Source organism: Ceratotherium simum, chromosome 7 (genome assembly GCF_057802395.1).
Source record: "Ceratotherium simum simum isolate JZ-2026a chromosome 7, ASM5780239v1, whole genome shotgun sequence".
NCBI classification, from domain to species: domain Eukaryota; kingdom Metazoa; phylum Chordata; class Mammalia; order Perissodactyla; family Rhinocerotidae; genus Ceratotherium; species Ceratotherium simum.
Window position 1 is genome coordinate 79,916,540 of NC_141906.1, and position 12,946 is coordinate 79,929,485.

Here is a 12,946-nt window from a genome sequence, read left to right on the forward strand (position 1 = left end):
TTGGTATGTGATGGGAATCAAAGGACTGCCCAGGTCACACACATCTTGGAATCCAAAGAGCCCCCTGTCTGATTGCCTTCTCATGGACGCTGTTCTACTCACTGCCTCTATTTCCTGGACTTATCTCCCTGAGCACATTTCCCACTCCTTCTCTCTGCTTGTAATTTCCAGGAGCTCAATTTAGGTTTGCAGCCTGGCAAGGGCTACAAGAGAACACTGATAATGAGAGATAAGGATGGTGACACCTTGTTGGTTACCCTTTAAAATCTGAAATTGCTTGTTGGAAGAGCAGGAAGCAACTTCCTTCCTTCCCCATTATTAAAAGCAAAAAGAATAGAAAACCCACAGAGGAAGCTGAAATTCAATGTGGCTTTGGACTTTATTTGGGGTGTAAAGAACCCCAGAGACAAGAATACTACTTTATGCACAAGACCACACATGGTCAAAAATATTGTGGATATACAATAAATAGATATTGATCATCATAGCAGGTTCTAGAATAGTTGAGTAAAGCGGGTCAACATTGCCAATTCCCTTTTACTTGATTGGAGAAACCAAATCATGGGAAAATACTAATCCTGGGTGGTACTAGTTTGCTAGGGCTGCCATGATAAAATATAAAAGACCGGATGGCTTAAACAACAGGATTCTGTTGTCTCACAGTTCTGGAGACTAGAAGTCCAAGATCAAGGTGTCAGCAGGTTTGATTTCTCCTGAGGCTTCTCTTGTTGTTAGCCACATTCTTGCTGTGTCCTCATATGATCTTTCTTCTAGGCTTCCACATTGCTGTGTCCTAATCTCCTCTTCTTAAAAGGACACTAGTCATATTGCATTAAGGCCCACCCATTTTACCTTATTTACCTCTTTAAAGGCCCTGTCTCCAAATACAGTTACATTGTAAAGTACTGGGAGTTAGGGCTTTAACATATAAATTTTAGGGGGATGCAATTCAGCCCACAACAGCAGTTTTCAAGAGCAGAACCAAGACTAGAACCCAAAGTTTCTAACCTGAGAACATTAACTTGCCTTTGATTCACATCCTTTCCCAGGTTAAATAATCTCACAGAATTATAGCATGCTCTAATTGGAAGCTACCTCATGATGATCTAATTGTAGCCCTCTCATTTGCCAAATAAGGAAGCTGAGTCCTAATTATCTTGCTTAGAATCATAGAACCCATGGAAAGCCAGAGTAGAACCACCCAGATATCTTCCCCCTGCTTCCCTACTGGGGGCCTTTCTTGGATTCCAATCTCTTGGTCTCCTAACCGCCACACCAGGATCACTTGCTACCCAGGCTCTGGATTGCAAATCTATGGTCCGAGGAAGCAGCTTGGTACAGGCTGGTGAGGGAGCAATAACCATGGAGCAAGAAAGCTCCCATCCCTTCTCCCTTTGGAAACAGTTGGAGGGATAAGCTGGCTTTAATGAGTCTTCCCTTCCCCTTCCCCCCATCGTCCTCTCTCTTGCTCCTTCTTATGGCAGCTGTTACTAATTTCAACAATTTTCTTCTGGCAAATTGAAGGCTCCAGGTGACAAAGAGAGTTGGCCATATCCTCTTGGAAGATGAGATAGCCTAGGTCCAACTCCTACCCCACCCCTGCTCCCAGACCCGGTGGCTATAGGCACTTCCCCAGTGGGCATCCACATCCCTCCCCACCTACCACACATGCAACAAGGCGGGCTTCCAGGTCTATATCCAGCACTGAAACCCTATCTGAAAGGGACTCCTGAATAATAGTTTCTTCACTTCATTCCCAGCTCATGTGTTTTCCCAGGACGACCACTATGATTTTATTATTTGCGTGACCCTCAGATGAATACCCATTCTGGTTCTTAAAATTACAGGAAGAGTAGGAAATAAAGACAAACACACACACACACACAACCCTGAAGGGTTTGGTCAGAACTTGGAGGTGGTGCACCTCCACCACCTGACCACAGCTAGGGTGCTTGGGCAGAGGGATGATCTCATGCTCCCTGGTTAAACCGTTTATGTAAAAATGAAACCAACACTGATGTCATGTAACCCTGCAAAGCCGAGAACGAATCAGTATCACTCAGGTGAAATTTCCTGTCAGTTTTTCCTTAAGAACAATGTGATGCTTGGTTTTGTTTTGTTTTTTATTCCCTTCTTTAGTTATTGGTCAGAAAGGAGGGATGTAGCTAAATAATTATTCCACTTGTCTGCCTGTCAATTTCAGCATGGACATTGGGCATCCAGCCATGAATAAGACAAGCTCAACTTCTGCCTTCAGGGAACTTACAATCCAATGAAGGGAGACAAACCTTAGCTAGATATTTCCACAAATAAGGGTGTAATTACAACTGTGAAAACATAGAGAAGGAAGAGTTTAAAATCTAGAGGAAGGTGCTGAAGTGATCTCTTAGAAATCCTCTTCAAGAAAAGAAAGAAAGAAAGAGAAAAAAAGAACGAAAGAAAGACGGAAAGAAAGAAAAAGAAAAAGGGAGGAAGGGAAAGGGAAAAGAAAATAAAGGAAGGACTGGTGGGAACACTCATCTGGATGGTGGGGGATTAATTAGACAGTTTGTTTACTTCTCATCTCCTCTAATATAGCTGAAGCCCTCATTTTCAAATCTCCAACTTTCCTAAAAAGAAACGCATGACATCGGTATAGGACATATTATCTGCTGAGGAGCACCTTCTGTCTTATTTGTGGCTGTTTGGAATGGTGTGTTTGTTCCCTTTGGGAGGGAAGATGATCTCTCCAAGAATCCCAAGAATAAAAATACCGGGGCAATGGCTCTTATACTTCAGCCCCTTCCCCTCCCCAAGTCCTGTCTTGTTTTCCTAAGCAATGGTCAGGAATGTGCTGGGCGGGGGCAGCCTGGATGTCAGCGCCGAGCCCAGGCAGCCCCAGTCACGGTCCTAGGCTGGCCTTTCACCTCCTAGCTCTCCCGGCTGCTCTTATTAAGCAGCAAAATGTTTCAATATGTTGAGCTTTGGGGGAGGGACAGAGAGAAAAATCGGGATATTGTTGAGAAGGGAATAATGAATAACCCTGCCGCCAGTCCTCACACCCCCCACGTGGGGAGATGTGGGTGATAAGTGTGCTTTCTCTTGAAATGGAATCCTAGCAATTGCCTTTTGGTCAGAAATCTCCAGAGCCAGTTGAGGGGGGTGGGGGTGTTTCGGAGGGGAAGAGGGAGCAGGTATTAAACAAATTTTCTCAGTGTCTAGAACCAAAGCAGCCAGGGATCTGGGTACCCAAGAAAGAAAGAGTAGGGGAAAGCTTGAGACACTGCGGTCAAATCTTGGAGGTGCACAAAGCTGGCAGTTTTGTTCCTACAAATTGACGCACTCCCATCACTACTCTCACCTGTCACCTCCACTTCTCCCTCCCCCTCCAAGTTCATCTGCTCTGGCCCCTGCAGTATGTTCTGGACAGGGGCCTGGTGAGCAGTTCCTTGTTACAGGGGACCCAGGAGGAGGGTGTGCAAGGGTGTGAAAACCACCCTGCCAGGAGGGAGCACAGACGAAACTCCTCAGCAAGGCAGGGTCTGTATTATGGAGAATGGGCCTGGGATTGGGCAACTGAAAGAGTGGGTATGAGCACGGACTCAGAAATCTGAGCCCCATTCAAGGCCAGGTCTACAAGTGGAAGCAAAGAAACAAGCAACATTCCAAATTTCAAGAAAACACAAAGTTGAGGACCCAGAAATGACCCATTAGCAAGAGTGTTTTTAAATGTGGGTATGTTTTTAAATTAAAACTCCATAATAGGGTTGTTTCTCTGACATTTGCAATCCACTTTGCTCTTCTAGAGGCTGCCTAGAAAACGTGGGTCAGAAGGAAGTGTCTTCCTAGAGAGGACCAAACAAGGGGAAGGAGTAACCTTTAAGTAGGAAAAACTTAAGGGCTTGAAAAATCAAAGAGAATTTCACTCATATTGTTTAAGCCTAAGGAATGATTATTTGCAGAGCAATCATTTGAAACAAAATAATCCACTTGCAGGAGGCCCGGCTCTCCATGTCTCCTCTTGGCTTTACATAGCTCTATGTCTTTACATTTATATGTGTGTGGTTTCTAGTGTCCCTTGACATTTCCTAGTAACACAGGGAGGTTTCTGGAAAAGCAGCTGGGGGCAGATGGGTGGCTGTCTATTAGAGCAATTCATCAGCCAGCAGTTGAAATATTGATAAGAAAACGGAAATCAAATTAAAAGACGGGAAAAGAGAGAGGAAGAGGGAGCAGGTCGGAGAGAGCTGGGGTGAGGCAGCGGAGAAGAAAGCTGCAGGATGCACAGACAAACTTGAGTGTTCCTGCAGCCCCCCAGGACGTCCAGGGGCTCAGGCCGCCTGCCTGGACGCGCTGGAAAGAAAGGCAAACTGACTCCAGGCAGCCAGCAGGTTTAATTTCGCGCTGCCAAGGATCCCAGCCCAGAGAATTTGCACCGAGAACTTGAACATCCTGGAGCTGCCTGAGTTCTGCTCCTGCTGGCTTAGCAGGAAAGGGTGTCTACGGTGAGCGTTCCTTAGTGTGAGATCCCGGGGCGGGGCGGGGTGGGGGGGGAGCGGGGGCGGAGGCGGCAGGGTCACGCCATCTCTCTCTGCCCCGCTGTCTGTTCTAGTTGCAGTTGGGAAATACGAGGCTTTCTGGGGCTCCTTCGTTCTCTCATTCTTCCGGGATTTTCTTTTCTCTCCTTTTTTCCCTCTCTCTCCTTGAAAATTTCACTCTGACTTTCAGAGAAAATGGGGGAGACTCAGGAGCAAGGGCACCAGGAGAGGAGGCAGTAAATGGGAATCTAGGAAACGTACCTGGTCGCTGAACCCGTGTGTGTCTGTTGTGGCTTGAGGAGCCAAAAAGCTGGAATTTGTTAGTGGGTAGAAAAGTGGTTTATCAGAAACACATTGGCTGCCGGAGAAGCTGTGCGCTGCCACGTTAAAGATGGTTTAAGAGAAGGAAGGAAGGGGAAAGGAGAGAGACAGCCGCCAGACGTGGCAAGGAAGAGAGAGACTCACGCAGAGGCACCTGGCAAGGAAGAGAGAGACTCACGCAGAGGCACCTGGCAGCCTAGAGTTTTTGCTCCCTCCAGCCCAAATATTCGGACCTCAGACACCATCTCCCCTCCACTGAAAATGAGGCCGCCACATTCATTGTCTTTGTTTCTGCCGGCAAACCTGTTTTCTTTCAGAAGCTGGGGGCTCTGGGAAAGAGGCCTCTGTAGACCTCCGGAGCCTTGAGCCAGCCTTCCTCCCTAAGCGGTGCCCTAGCAAGGAAGAGGGGGGCAGCTGGACGCTGGCAGAGTTCTAGGGGTTGTGGGGAGTCAGGCGGAAGGTCTGTGCCCTGAGGGCCCCAGCGGCGGCAGCTCTGCAAATATCTGTTCCCTGGGGGCTCAGGCTGCATGGGTGAGGAGACCTACCACTATCCTGGCGCGTTCTCTCCTCTGGCTAGGACAGGCCCTGGCGTCCACAGGTGTGAAACTACCCAGGCCCCGGGGGAGGCAGGTGTCTCCGATTGCGGACAGAAGACGGTTACAGGACTGTAGGGAAGAGACCCAACGGTGTGAGCTGACTTTTGGTCTTCACCGTCCCACAGCCTGAAGCCTGGGGGCAGAGGCGCAGGGAGGGCTCCCGGTACCTGACCTCTAGGCTCTCCCTCGCAGGTCCAGGCTAATCGGAGCCTCCCAACTCTCGTGTCCTCTCCTTTTGCATTCCCCCTTCATCACCCCCACCCAGATCCCCACCGTCTCACTCTTGATCCACTCGTGGGTGACTGAGATTTCTCCTACCCAGGTTGGTTCTTGGGTCTTCCCCACCCTTCCTCACCAACCCACGATGTTTCAGACAGTCCCTGACACGTCGTCTTGCGTCAAGGTAAGAAATGACAGCGTCTTTAAACAGGTAGTGACCTCCAGCACCCCTGTGTCGTGTCCCCCCCATCCCCCGCCGCCTACGGTCCCTTCCCCCTTTCCCCGGGAAATAGGCGGGGGCGGGGGTAGGCGCTCTCTCAGTCGGTGGGTCTAGGGCTAGGGACGCTTCCGACCAGATGAGGATGGCACAGACGCGCGGGAATCCTTGGTTGAGGAGTAACGCTCTTGGCCGCTTCTCTTTGGGAGAATGGCGGTGGGTGAGCCTGGTGAAGGTTGTGCCGGGAAGCCGCGAGCCAGCGTCCGGTCCCAGTGGGTTTTACGCTCACGCCGTTGGCGCACAGCAGGTTCCCTGAGTTAAGGGTCTGTGTGTCCGGGTGTGTGAGGATGAGAGTGTGAGCATGTGTGCATGTGGGCGTGTGTGCGCGAGTGTGTGAAGGAGACGCCCTTCTCCTACCAGTTCTACACCCCCTCGTCCTCAAGCCCACCTTCCTCGGCCCCACCCGCCCCTCGAAAGCGCAGATCGCTGTATTTGACAGCATACCGAAGGGTTTTTTTTTTTTGTCCCAACAGTTCCCAAGAATGTAAACAAACCAAGGCCAGCACATCTGGGTTACACGTTTAATGAAAATCCGCCAGCGGGGCGGGGCCGAGGGTGCGGACCCGGCGGCCGTGCCCGGGGTAGGGACTGCAGCGAGGTCCTCACGCGGCCCAGGCGCGACCTCCCTCCTGTGGGGTAGCAGCCCAGAGCTGGGGACCATCTGAGCCTTCCCTATTTCGGGAGGAAGGACCCACCGCCTATCTGCAAACTTACTCCTGCCCCACGCAGGTCCTGGCCCCGCCCTCTCCTTCCTGAAACTCCGCCCCCAGTGGGCCCCCACCCCTCCCGTGCGCCCCAGCCGAGCTCACTCCAGTGTCCCGGAGCTCGAGGGCACTATGAGCTGTCTGCGGCACGTGGGCACCTCGGTGGGGTGGGGACTCTCTGGTTTCATCCAGGGAGCGCCAAAATGCGTCCAACCCTCTCCTATTTCTCTAAAGGGAAATTTGTTGACACACGGTAGCATCCCCCAACCCCGCCTGCAGTCTGAGGGAGTCTTTAGCCACTTTCGGGAATCCCCGTCCCGGAGGCTTGGCGGGAAAGGGGTGTTTAATCAGTGATGAATGAATGAAAAATGAGTGAATCAATGTAACGATAATCAGTGAGTGGATGGATGGACAGATGGCCCCCAGGACGAGGCAGAGCATACACAATTAGACTACAGCGCGCTGGGGTTCGTTGTGTCCGGTTTTCCTGGAAGGTTAAGGAAGCTGTAACCCCTCCCACCCCCACCACTCCCAGCACACGGAGCCGAGCTGAACAGCTCTGCCCTAAGGGCTGCCAACGGCCTCGGGGCGGGGAGCTGCAGGCTCTCTCCCACCCACATGGACCCTCGAGTGTGCACACACCCAGGGACCCAAAACCTCGGGGATGACAAACCCCAGAGGGGCAAGTGGGAGCCCAGGAGCCTGACCCAGGCCAGAGGGCAGAGAGAAAGCAAACCCGCCCAAGAGAGCCAGCGGTCCTGTGGGAGGGAGAGAGGCCGTGGCCTCGGAGCTGTGGGCCTCCAGAGGAGCCGCTCGCCGCGAGTGCTCTTTTCGAGGGGAAAAACATGAATTTTTCAGCAGCCACAAAGTTTGTATTGTTGCACAAAGGGGTGCATTGATGACGGCGAAAGGTCTGCGTGGCAGGGACAATCTTGGGTCTGTTCCGCCGGCTCTCTATGCCGACCATTTGCCAGAGGGGCACAAACAGTCCCCGACTGCCAAGCCCCTGCCATTCCGCGTCAGGCACCCACTCGGAGGTTGTTGACAAACACCGCGGGCCCAGGCGCCCGGGCCCCGGGAGCCAGCCGAGCCAGGCCCTCAGGAGTCGCGGGTGCCCACGTTACCCGGGCAGCGATCTGGGTTCTGAGAACCCGCTGAGCGCTCGGGGAGGGACCACCGGAGAGCGCCTAGGGCCATAAGGCTGGAAGGAGCGAGGGAAAGGCAGAGAGGGAACACCGGTTACTCCTTAAGACACTGACACGCAGTAGGTGAGTAATGGTGGTAACCTTAAGATATGTACTTTTGCCAGCCCCTGTTTAAGCAGTGTTTTTGTACTAGCTTTAATAGTAATAACAACCCTAGAGGGTAGTCCATTTTGCAGATGAGGAACTGAGGCATTGAGAGATTAACGTAACACAGCTTGCAAGGGGCACAGCCAAGATAGAAATCATAAGGGCAAAGTTGTGCTCACAGCCAGGCAAGTTCTAAATGCTCATTTCGTCTTTACAACAGCCCTTTGAGGTGCATCCTATTATAACGCCAACGTACAGATGAGGACATTGAGGCACAGAGAGGTTAAGGAACTTGCTCAAGGACACGGAGCTGGTAAGTGCAGAGCAAGAATTCAAACCCAAGGAGCCAGGTCCCCCAGTGGGAACGTTCAACCAGGACGTTCCACTTGCAGATATAAGGTGGAGGGCGCAGGAGACCCAGTGGAGTAACCCTGACCAGGCACATACACGGTGCCAGCGCCGTACAAAGCACTTGTCAATCCCAGCGCGGAGCACATCCCTTCAGGCCCATCGCCCGCCCCACGCGAGACTGGCAGGGTCCTCCTCTTTCCCTTTTTGCGAGTCTCCCGGACCCCTTGCTCTCGCTCCCCCATCAACCAGCCTTCGGGGTCAGCCCATGCTGCATTTGGGGTGAGATACCCCCTACCAGAGGAAAGGAGGCTGGTAGCCCCAGAATGTTCACAGCAACACGGCCCAGGGCCAGCATCTGGCCGGCAGGTTCTGAAGCAGCGTTTCAAGGGCACAGGTCTGTACTTAGAATGAATGCTGCTTCGGGCGGCTAGGAGGCAGGGCGGATGGAGATTGGAGAGGCTGGAATTTTCCCTTCCCTCTAAGGCCCCCATCTAGGCACCGCCACTGGGTGAGGGTCCCGGCACCTGGCTGGTCTCCACCTCTTGTCAGCCTGCGCTCTCTGGTCAGCCTCGGACTCCCTTGGGGTTTACTCATCGACGCCGTATGGTCTGGGGACCCGGCCCGGGAGCAGCCCGGGCTGGGAGCGCAGAGACCCTCCCCCTCCCGAGCCTGCTGGCCCCCGGCCCTCCCGCCGCCGCGGCCTCCCACGTAGCGTTTTGAACCCGCTTGGCGCTAAGGCAAGAACGAGCGTGGAGAGCGGGCAGGGCGAGCAGAGGCTCTAAATCTTCCTTCAATCTGTGAGTAGATGAAGTCTGAGAAACAAATTCAAAGCAGGCGCGCCAGTAGAGCCTTCCTGCAGAAATATTCCCCGGCATTCAAGCGCATCCAGGGGCGGCTCGAGCTGCCTTGTTTGGCTAAGGTCAGACGAGACTCGAGTTCTCCAATAAAAATAAATCTCAAATTAATTATGGCCTCGAGCGAGGGGCCCGACACTTGAAGCTGCAGTTGTGCAGTCTGGAGTTTTGGCGCTCGCTCACCCATCCCTCCCCCGCGCCCCCGCCTCTCCCCCGCCCTCCCCCCCTCCCCCCAGCCGCCGGTTGCCGGCTCGAATGCCCGCCGCTGAGGCCGCGCTGGACTGGAGGGGCTGGAAGGAGGGAGGACAGAGGGGGGAGGATCCGCCCTAGACGCTCTGCCAGGCCTGGCATCTTTCGGGGTTTCAAGTAACGGGACCATCCCGGGGCAGCCCAGGGATCGGGCTCCGTTTGTCGCGTTCTCCCACCCCCAACTGAGGCTGGGACCGAAGAAGCCCGGGAAGCCGCGTCTGGAAAGTCTTGACCGGGTCAAAAGGGCTGACATTGAGCGAGCCAAGACACGTTTCACCCCGCCGCTCCACTCCCGGGGGAAGCAGGACTTCCGCATCTTTGAAAATATCGTCAAGTGCGGATGGTGAGAGGCAGGTCATCCCACCAAAGTTCCAATGAAAATGCTCCAAATCCAAATGTTTCCTGAATATTTGTCCCCATGTGCATGCTTTCTGTAAGTGACCCTAGACTTAGAAATGTGTGATGGGCTATCCTGTTGGTCCCCCTCTTCCCAGTTGGTACCTTTTCTTTTAAATGCTGGCCGGCTTCCTTGACTGTGAGCTTCCCCTTACTTGAAAGCCAGGCAGGGCTGGTGGCATGGGCATGTATGGTACCGGCACCAGCTTCTGGTCACCAGCCCTGCCCAGTCTGGGGAAGGCAGAGGCAGGACCATCTCTGAGGAGCCAGGAAAGAGGACGTGTGCAAGTGTGGGCCCAGGGCACCAGTCCCTAGCTAGGCCAGGAGGAGAAAGGAGAGGGGAGAGGTGAGAGAGAAAAGGAGGAAGGGGAGAAACGGGAGGAAAGACAAGGGGAAACGTTCCCGCCACACACATTCCCTCCACACACTACTCCAAGAAAGTTTTCATTTGCAGCGACCTCACCACAGGCTCTCTATCAATTTGTCTCAATGCAAACATTCGAAATATTCTCTTTGGCTGCTCGTGAAAACAATGTCAGCTGCCAGGATCAAACCATCTTTCCAGATGTCTGGTGGTAACCACGTTAAACAGGGCAAACTTGTTTACTGTTGTGTTTGGTTAGGGCTTTTTCCCGCTTTGGGATTTAAAAAAGAAGCGGCAGCAGTAGAGTTGAGCATTAAACCCAGGGTTACGTAAGTGGGCAACCTTGCCCACCAGCATGTCAACACGGGATGGAGGCAATCTTATATTCCCTCAGAGAGCTGTTCAGAGTTGTGGGGTTCTTCTTTCTGGGTGGAGGACTTTGTGAATGGACAGGAGCTTCTCATGGAGGGACTGGTAAATACTAAAAGGCATGGCACCACTGCCAGCCGGTGAGTCACAAGGGGGTGACAGTTGTGCCTATGCCAGCCCCTCCCCACCACCACCATCTTCAAAATTATGAAATTGCCATAGCTTTGGTTTTACAGGCAGAAACAGAAAGTGCTATTGAGTTCCACAGCTAAAGTTAGAGGGCAAGTCCTCATTTTAATCTGGTTTCATACTGAGCACTCCCAAAGGGAGACGCAGCTCCTGCTAAAAAGAGTTGGGGGTGCTAAGGATGTTGGGGTGACTGTACTGATCAGCACAGTGAAGACAACCTGTCATTTGCCAGGCTGAATAGGAATTGGGAAGAGAAACCTAGCCAACGGTTTGGCCACAGAGGTGCCTTCTCAAGCACTAGGAGGAGTGTGTGCGGAGGGGGAGCAGCGGCTGGTGTGGGGTGGCCATTAACGGCCTCAGTGTTTGCCCAGCACCAGGCAGGGGGCCTCCGGGCGGTGAAGTTGGAGTCCTTTCTCCCAGAAAGAGGGGCAATGTGGCTGGGGGTTCCTGGTTTCTGGTCAGGTCCGGGTGCTAAGCGGTCTCCCCGCACCCTCCTGAAAGCCCTCTTGTCGTTTGAAGGTCGGCAGAGTCTGGGCTGAAAAGGAAACAATTTGGGGTTTGAAAGGATGTAATTCATTCTTCCTTTCCCTTTAACCTCTTTCCTCTCTGGAAAGCATGTGGAAACGCTGAAGGGAAGAGTGAGAAGGCGAGCTGCCGGGCCGAGGGGAGGAAAGGGTTAAGCCTGATTTCTTTTAATTGAACTCCAGAACTGGTGGCCCCAGGCAAAGGGGGGGACTGACCCCGCTAGCGGTAACCAGATGTGGCGGTCCCAGGGGAGCCCCGGAGCAGACCCCTGGATTGAGAAGCAGACAGGAGATGGGGGTGGGGGTGGGCCCGGCCCCCACCCCACCCCCTCCCACCAACCCCCCCTCCACTCCTCCATACACACACTGAGTCTCAATTGCTGGCAGGCTGCACCCGCCACTCCGGGTCTGGTCACGTTCAGACCCGTGTCTGTATTCAAACCCAAAATTGGAGCTGAATTGATGAGACTAATTTCGAGAGGCGGGTGGGGGGGAGGGAGGGAGGGAGGCGACCGAGCTCTCGGGCTCAATTGCTCCTGAAGAAATGAATTAATATCACCTTTCTCGCCGCTGTGGACACCCTTTGGAAATTTTTTCTTTCCAATTGATTCGGATCTCCTCTGGATTTTTTTTTTCCTCCTTCCCCGGGTGGACTCAAATAAAAGTGAGAAAGTCCAAAGCGTGGTCTGGAGAGCGTGGACAAGGTAACCTGTTTTGGAAGTCGGGGAGAAGGGAGTTAGGCTGAGAGCGCCAGGGGAGTCCCCTCACTGCGCCGGGACGCCTGAAGCTGCCCCAACTGGAGAGTTCGGTGGCACTGCAGCGGGACCGGGGAGGTCTCTGGGTGGCGGGGGCTGACAAGGCGGGCCGAGGGGAGGCCGGCCTCACAGCTGGGTGGGGACGATGGTCCGGAGCAGGGGTCCCGGGTCTCACCCGGTGAGATGTCTGAGTCTGTGCCGTGATGTTGCGTGCTGTGCTCTGGAGACCTGGCAGGGTTGGAGGAAGGTGCCGCCGTAGTGTAGGTTTCTTGGGGCTCGGGGTGGCATTTCATAGGCTGCTCTGGCCTGGGCGCCGGGGTTTGGGCCATCGGGTCCGGGTAAGCGTGAGGGGTTTGACCCTAGAAGGCGCAGATAGGTGGCCTAGGATGCCGCTGGTCCCCGCCCTCGGTGGGCGCCGGCAACTCTCCAGGAGCAGGGGGCCGAGGCGCACTGCCCCGAGGGCGCCCCTCTGCTAACAATGCGCTGGGAACCCAGTCTGCGCCCTGGGCAGCAGGGGTCCGTCCGGAACTGCCCTGAGTCCGCATGGATGCGTTGAGCCGCTCCAGGAGTCGGCCGCGACTCGGCAGCCATGAGCCTGAGTGGAAAAATTCCCATTGGGTGCCTTTTTTAATGGTTGGTTTGCTTCAGTCTGCATCCGGATCTTTCCGGGCAGTAGGCTCCAGGTTATCCCTAGCGCGAGTAAACGCTCCCGCCGCCCACCCCCCAAAAAAGTTTGACTCCGGCTGGAAAAAGCATTAATGAACGTATCTGTGGGAAGAAACGGAAAGTGAATGAGTCAGGAGGTCCACCTTCAGCCAACAGCCCCGGGAAAAGGAAGGAGGCCAAAGACGTTGGGTTTTGGACTTTGGGGGAAGGTGTTGGGGGTGGGGGGTACAGACTGCGGGAATCAGGGCGCGGGCGTCGGGCGTGGACCCCGGCATTGTTCCCGGCTCACTCTTATCTCCCAAG

The 12,946-nt window shown here is 53.8% G+C and overlaps 1 pseudogene; it reads right to left on the reverse strand.

The window, feature by feature from the left end:
• Positions 1-11,727: 11,727 nt before the first annotated feature.
• On the reverse strand, positions 11,728-12,940 carry LOC147916726 (uncharacterized; annotated as a pseudogene).
• Between the last annotated feature and the right edge of the window lie 6 nt (positions 12,941-12,946).